An 8,499-nucleotide genomic window follows, 5' to 3' on the forward strand; every position below is an offset into this window, starting at 1 on the left:
ACTGTTTTAAAGTTTCTTCCTGGTCACTCACTTTCTGGTATCTTGTTTATTCTGAGTACTAGATGATATTGTAGTTTTCTGAAAGTTTTTGATACTTGTTGAAGGACAGTACCATGTAGACATGGAAGAACCAGTTATTTCTTCCAGTCTTTTTAATCTGGTGCTTTTGAATCTATCTTTCCAGACATTCTAAGTAGCTTTCTTATTTCCTCTGAGACTGTAATTACTTCCACTATTTCAGCATTAGATGGTATCCAGATCCAGATTTGCCTTGAATCTGTGTGTGTTATCATGGTTTCAGTACTAGAGGGTAATCCAAGCCAAGGTTTCTCCAATTGTCTTGCCACTGTATTATTCTAGAAAATAAAAAAGCAGAAGCAGATCTAGAGTCTGTCCTCACAAACCTCTCCCTCAGTGCAAGGGACTCCAATGCTCCACTCAGAGTTACTGACCAGAGTTACTGGTCAGATATTGCTTCTCCCATATCTAAGAAAAGTCACTATGGATGTGAAGAACCCCTGGTCTCTTATGTCACATTATTAGTCACTGAAGCCAACCTGTTGGGTTACACCCAAGCCCATAGCCTAACAAGCATAAGGTCCACAGACTGGGCAATGTCCATTGCTAGGTGATGTTATCTAATAGACTAGGATTCATGTCTTCTCCTAGCACTGGAGATGTTCTAGAGGTTTTGTTCTCACACAGGCCTGGAGCTGGGGACCATTAGGAACTTCCCATTGTTAAGTTTCTTAGACCTAAAGCTGAGCTCCAGGACAAAGTTATGTGCTTACTAACCCTACCCCTAGTGAATGGGGTCTTGTACCGTACTATGTTGCCTGAAATTGGGATGGAGTTCATGAATGCAGACCCTTGGATAACTGAGTTGATGCTAAGCTTGTTTGAGTCTGAGTTTCACAATTATGGGCCTCGCACAGTTTCATGGACATACCAACACCCACAATACCGCTGGCAGTGATGATGTGAAAATAACACTGTCTGGAGAACACTTGTATGGCTGGTGCCAGAGATATACTAGAGTCCCATTTATATTAACCTGGCAATAGCTCCGGTGCCACAGACTGGGCTTTGACCGTCAAAGCTGGTACTAAGCTGAGCTGCACCTGAGTCTTATAAGTCTTCCTGGTTTGGGAAGGAGGGAAAGGTACTCTAAAGGCCTGCTCCGATCTGGAAATAATGTGTTTAATACTCAATTCTGTCATATAGGTATACATGAATATGCCAGAAGCCAGTTTAGAAGCTCCATTTGTGAGGTCAGGCTTGTGTTGGAGGCCTTCAATTTCTATGAGGTGTTTAGTCCTTCCATGGAACACCTGATACTAGGCTCTGAAACAAGTACCTGAGCTAGCTTTTATGCTGTTCTTCCAGGATTCTTTGCATCCTGACCCAACACAATTCTATAAGCCTAATCAATAAGTATTGGCTGGTGATAGAAGCCATGGAGTTTTACTCAATATTGGATTTCAACTTGATGGGATTGTTGCTGGGTTTTAAGTTTAAGGCTATGACATGGTTCTCTCCCCATCCCTTGAGTGGGATATATCACTCTCCCACTGAGATGCTCAGAAATGGGATAGAAATTCCTTCATTCCTGCCTTCTTCAAATTGTCTTTTTCTTTTTCTAAATAAAATAATATACTTTGGTCCATTACCTGATCTCCTAAGCTCTTGTGTTTCTGCTTGGTCTTGTACAGCTGTACAACCTACTTTGCCTGGGGGAAAGCCTGCCAAAAAATCTTATTCAATTTCTACCTTGCTCCCTTCCATTATTTGTGTGGGTGTGTCGGGGGGTGTGTGTATTTATGTTACTAGGAGCTTGCCTTTAAAACAGATTGTGAGAGCACAGCCCCCCTTTTGGATTCCTTTGCTTCCTGGCTATGGGATGAAAACATTTTGTTACATTCAATGATGTGATATCCATCCAGTTCCAAGTAAAAAGAGCCATGGAATGAAAACTCCAAAACTGTAGGCCAAAAAGAACCTTTACCCCTTATTAGTTGATTATGTTGAGTATTTTGTTATGGTAGGGAAAAAAAGAATACCAAATAGAACTTTCCTAGAGGAGTGGCCAAAGGGCCAAGGGATAAAACAGCCAAATGATAGAAAGAAAACAAGCACATATAATTAATTTTTGTTATTTTTTATTTATTGTCAAAATAATGTACAGAGGGATTACAGTTTCATATGTAAGGCAGTGAATACATTTATTATCAAACTTGTTACCTCCTCCCTCATCTTTCTCCCTCCTTCCCCTTTCCCCAATTCCCTCCCCTCACCATGTTAGATCATGGCATATAGTTTTGTAAGTATTGCTGTTGCATTAGTTCACCTTTTACCCTTTCTCTCTCCATTTTGATGTTCTCCTTCCCTTCCTTAGTTCCAATAAACATATATACAATACCCAGGGTCCCGAAATTGGTAACAGTGACATCAGGGGCAAAACCCCGGGGAAAAAGACAAAAGAAAGTGGCATAATTTCAGATGCTACATTGAAAATAACAAGACAATGGTAAACCATTTATTTCCATAACTTGAAGTTCATTTCCCTTAGCATCATCTTATGTGTTCATATGTATTGAGCTATTGTAATCTTATTTTAGGACTATCCTATATGTGTATTAATTATTGCCAATGACAGAAACCATGGAGTCTATGTTTCTTTGGGTCTGGCTCACTTCACTTAGTATAATTTTTTCCAAGTCCTTCCATTTCCTTACGAACCGGGCCATGTCATTCTTTCTGATAGAGGCATAGAATTCCATTGTGTATATGTACCACATTTTTCTGATCCACTCATCTACTGAGGGGCCTCTGGGTTGGTTCCATATTTTAGCTATGGCAAATTGTGATGCAATACTTGTGCTGGTGGCTTTACTGTGGTCTTGCTTGTAATCTTTTGGGTAGATGCCCGAAAGCAGGGCTTCTGGGTCATAGGGGAGTTCTATGTTTAGCCTCTTGAGGAACCTCCATACTCTTTCCAGAGTGGTTGAACAAGTTTACACTCCCACCAACAGTGTAGTAGGTTTCCCTTTTGGTCACATCCTCTCCAGCATCTGTTAGTGTTCGTTTTCTCACTAAAGGACATTCTTACTGGGGTGAGGTGAAATCTCAATGTTGTTTTGATTTGCATTTCTTTTATGGCCAGTGATGTTGAACACTTCTTCATGTGTCTCTTGGCCATTCTCATTTCCTCTTCAGAGAAATCTCTTTTTAGGTCTTTAGCTCGTTTATTAAGGGGCAGTTGTTTCTTTGAGGATTTGTTTTGGGGTAACTTAATTTTTTTGAGTTTTAAGTATATTTTAGATATGAGGCCCTTGTCTGTTGCATGGCCAGTAAAGATCTTCTCCCAATCTGTGGACTTTCTATTTATCTTGCATGCTATGTCCTTTGCTGTGCAGAAGCTCTGCAGTTTGATACAATTCCATTTGTCCAACCTTTCTTTGACTTGTTGTTTCTGGGCCTTTATTAAGAAAATTTAGACCTGTGCCAAGGAACCCAAGTGTTTCTCCTATTCCTTCCTGCAATGTCTTCTGCATTTTAATTTATACATATTTTTAAATTTGTTTGTTTCCTTTTAATATTTTTTGTTATTGCTTTCCAATGATCTTTACATGCATGGATGTTTCCATCCATAGTGACTTCACAATATTTGTAATACCTTACCATAGCATGCATTTCTCTTGTCTCAAGTTTACCATACATTTATCAGAAGCTTGGTGATTGCCAAGGGTTTGTTTTCAAGAGATACATAATTGAATTGATACATTGAATGTAAAGGTGATACAGAAAAAATATTAAATGAGTTTCTCCATCTTCTGCTGTTCCTAGTGGCGCTTAGCTGTAGACTACAACATCTTTACACACTTGCAAGTTGAAGGCATTCTTAACTTTCCTAGAGATGGAAATTCTCAGCTATGTGTGTGCACATATGTATTATGGTGGTCATTGTTACTCCTTAAAGTCTAAACTTTTTACAACAATTTTTAAATTGTTATTATAAAGGTGGCATACAGAGGGATTACAGTTACATAAGTATAATGGTATTCCTTTTCTAGGGCTCTCTCAGGTTTCCCTCAAATAATCTAAACTTTTTTTTCACATTTATTACTCCAGTAAATAGTCACCTATACTAGTCCCATATCTTGATATAGTGAGGGTTTTGGTCTTTGTCCAAGAGTATTAATACCTACAGCCTAGCCATAAACATTCTTGGGCATCTTCCCAGAACATCACAAGCCAGGGAACCATAAAGACTCTTGCACATGCATGTTCATTGCTTCATTATTCACAATAGCCAAGATACAGAAACATCCCAGATGCCCTACAATAGATGAGGGCATCCAAAAAAGTGTGGTACCTATACACTATGGAATTTTACACATCCATCAGAAGGAATAATATTGTATCATTTGCAGGGAAATGGATGGACCGAGAACAAATCCTGTTAAGTGAGATAAGCCAAGCTTAGAGAGACAAGCAGTACAGGTCTTCTCTTGTATACAAGTCTCTAGTCAGTCACACACCGTGAGACCAGGAAACTCTTAGGAGAGAAATACAAAGGCACAATGCCTATGTGCATCAGAGCATACAAAATAGTATTTATTGAAATGAACCCTACTAAGTGGAAACACTAGGTTTTTTAATTTCTTTTTGTCTTGCTTGCTCATTTATCTGTCTTAGGGAGTGAAAGGGGAGGCACAGAAATGGAGAATCAAAGAATGAAAAAATGCAGAAGGGGCACTCACTAGACACTATGTTGAAAATGAACTCTACAACTTGTGGATCAAGGTGGGGGAAAATTGTGAGAGTGAGGGAATAAGGGAGATTGTAGGTAAATGTAACCCCTCTGTATATCTTTATAATAACAATAAAAATTAAAAAGTGTAATAATCAATCATAGTAATCTCTTCAAAGTAAAAAATAATAAATTGATATTTTTAATGTATTGAGATTGGAGCCTTAGATTTGTCGTTGAAAATGGCTGAAAGTGGTGCTGCGGCACAAGTGGAAGAGTGCTACCTTTGAGCAAAAGGAGCTCAGGGATAGTTCCCAGGCCCATAGTTCAAGCTCCAGGATTGGAAAAAAAGAGTTCTATCTGGCCCTTATCCAACTATACTTCACACCTTGCTTGCTATTGGGAATATTGGAGTTTGAACTCAAGGTCCCATGGTTGCTACGCAGGCACACTACCATCTGAAGCACAAACTCATTCATTTATGCTTTAGTTATTTTTTAGGTAGGGTCTTTTTTTTTTCACCCCAGGCTAGTCTTGACTTTGATCTGCCTACTTACTTCTTCCACATAGCTGGGATGATATGTGTAGACCACCACACTGTATTTCATTTTTAATCTGCCAGTACTGGGTCTTAAACTCAGGAGGACCTTATGTTCTCACGTAGCTTTTTTGCACAGGGAGGACATGTTACCACTTGAGTCATACCTTTATTTCTGGCTTTTTGCTTGTAATGGGAAATAAAATTATCTTGGATCTGCCAACCTTAGGGCTTTGAACCTCAGTTCTCAGATCTCAGCTTCCTGAGTTGCTAGGATAATAGAATAGATAATAGATGCCCTGCTCAGTTCCAGCTTTGTGGCTGGTGTTTTACTACTTTCCCCCCTGAGACTGGCCTTGAATAATTATCCTCCCAAGCTCCACCCCTCAAGTAATTGAAATTACAAGCATGAACAACATTTCAAGCCTAGAATTTTCCTCCCTCCCTTCCTTCCTTCCTTCCTTCCTTCCTTCCTTCCTTCCTTCCTTCCTTCCTTCCTTCCTTCCTTCCTTCCTTCGTTCCTTCGTTCCTTCCTTCCTTCATCCCCTCCCTCCCTCCCTCTCTTCCCTTCTCCTCCCTTCCCTTCTCCCTCCCTCCCTTCCTTCCTTCCTTTCTTTCTTTCTTCCTTCCTTCCTTCCTTCCTTCCTTCCTTCCTTCCTTCCTTCCTTTCTTCCTTTCTTCCTTCCTTCCTTCCTCCCTCCCTCCCTTCCTTCCTTCTTGTTTTTTTTTTTTTAAACAAAGGCTTTTGCTGTGTAGCCTAAGCTAGCACCAGTATGTAGCCCAGGCTGGTTTTCGGTTCATCATCCTCCTGCTTCACTCTTGGAAGGGTTAAGACTATAGGTATGTATTCTGTTCATGGTGGTGCCCAGATTTGGAATTCAAATTTCTTTAAAGGAATATGACTTTTTTTTACTGCTAGCATTGAAAAATGAAAAATATATGGTAGAAAAAGAAAGTCATGTTTGGTTATGAACATACTTTATTTGAAGTGACTTTTTCAAACTTTCCAAAGGAGATCTCAACAGCACACTTGGACGTTCAGTTTCAGATCCTAGAAAAGAAGTAAGTCTTGCTATATCTACAAGCCAAGTGGTAGCTTAATATAGTAGTAAAATCATGGAATCTCTAGAAAGACGATCTGAATTTGTCACGTAGCTCTACTATTCACAAGCTGTGTGACTTCTATAAGTTATTTGGCCCATGTGTAGTTTCTTTATCTGTATGTAATTGTTTTTTGCTATCTGTTAGGAGTAATTCATTAGTATTTGAAAATCTCTTAGAACAATGCCGGCCACATATGACTTGTAAGATGATAATAGAGTTGAAGGCGGTAATTCAAGTCAGGGGCATAGGTTGAATCATCTGGGGAGACAGGGGAGTTTGAGAAAACAGGGATTGGTAACCAAAATTTAAGGAAGTCCCTTATTTCAGGAATGAAGAGAGGGGTGAACTTTCAAAAGATAATAAAGAGAAGTAGACAAACAGGTAAGAGAAAAACATTACATTACCAATGACACTGAGTAAATAATTACCAGTGTTGATGAGTAATGATTTTGAGCAAGTATAGGGCTAACAGTATCAACTGCAATATGCTGCTGTGTGAGACGTTTAATAGGATCAGTGGATGCTATGTGTGCATCCCAGAATTCTCAGATAGTGCTGCCAACAAACATACATCAGCCCCTTGAAATAAGAGCCTTGGTTAAAAGATCCTTCTTGCCCAGGGCATTAACTCTTCTTTGTCATAGATTATACCCATTGCTATCTTGCTATGTGGTTCAAAATGGCCATTAGTAATCTCAGACTGGCTCCAAACGCATAATTCCCCTGACTGAGCCTCATAAATGCTGGGGTTATGGGTGTGCATCCTGTACATGGTGGTGCCCAGCTTTGGATCTTATGTACTTAAAAGGATATGTTTTTGTATTCCTTCTCTCTGGAGAGATCTTCAAAAATTATTCTAGGTTTTTACTTTTATAAGGAATAGCCTAGGCACTTTTGCTGATGTTAATTTCACATTCTGCCTAATTTTGCTTCCTCTCTTTCCATAGATACTGTTCTCTAATAAGCTGATGACATATCAAATTCCATCCTTAGATCTAGCTTCCAGGGAATCCAAACAGTGACAGTCTTATTTATAAGAAGCGGTGATGAATATAAGAAGCTCTACTGAAAATATATGAATTGCCTGTGATATCATCTATGCTAGAGACTGAGACTTGGAGTTTTGAAGCCAGCTGGGACAGAAAAGTTCCATAAGACTTCTCTAATTAATAACCATACTGAAGGCATAGCTTTTTTTTTGTTTTTTTTTTTTGTTTTTTTTTTTTGCCAGTCCTGGGCCTTGGACTCAGGGCCTGAGCACTGTCCCTGGCTTCTTTTTTTCTGCTCAAGGCTAGCACTCTGCCACTTGAGTCACAGCGCCACTTCTGGCCATTTTCTGTATATGTGGTGCTGGGGAATCGAACCCAGGGCTTCATGTATACGAGGCAAGCGCTCTTGCCGCTAGGCTATATCCCCAGCCCCTAATTAATAACCATACTGAAGGCATAGCTTAAGGGGTAGACAGCAAGCCCAAAGAGCATGAAGCTCCAGAGTTCAAGCCCCCATAGGCAATAAACAAAAACATAAACACACATATACACACTTATGAAATGAGTAGCAAGTTTTTCAACAAAGTCTTTTGTTACAGATAGGAGGCTTAGCAGAGCTAAGACAACATTAAGGGTGCACATTAAGGGCTCATCACTTAATGTTAATGCTATCTTTTAAATATGGGAGGTAGATGTCTGAAAGATAAATGGCAGTTGAAGACAGAGAATTATGTACAATTGAAGTGAATCTTTTCAAGGTCAACATAAAAATAACATTCCTGTTAATATAGCAGGGGGATGAATAATGTGTGTGTGTGTGTGTTCTAGGTACATGGGTTTGAACAAAGGGCTGGGGTGCTGTCCCTTAGTGTTTTCATTCAGTGCTTGAGCTACAGCTTTTTAGTAGTTAATTGGAGATATGAGTCTGTCCATTCAGGTGATCATAACTCAGCCTTCTGAGTAGCTAAAATTGTAGGTGTGAGCCATAGGTACCTGGCTTAAATAATCTCTCTTTTTTTGTTGTTGGGTTTTTTTTTTTTTTTTTTTTTTGCCAGTCCTGGGGCTTGGACTCAGGGCCTGAGCACTGTCCCTGGCTTTCTTTTTGCTCAAGGCTA

The sequence above is a fragment of the Perognathus longimembris genome, chromosome 7 (genome assembly GCF_023159225.1).
Source record: "Perognathus longimembris pacificus isolate PPM17 chromosome 7, ASM2315922v1, whole genome shotgun sequence".
In the NCBI taxonomy this organism is placed as follows: domain Eukaryota; kingdom Metazoa; phylum Chordata; class Mammalia; order Rodentia; family Heteromyidae; genus Perognathus; species Perognathus longimembris.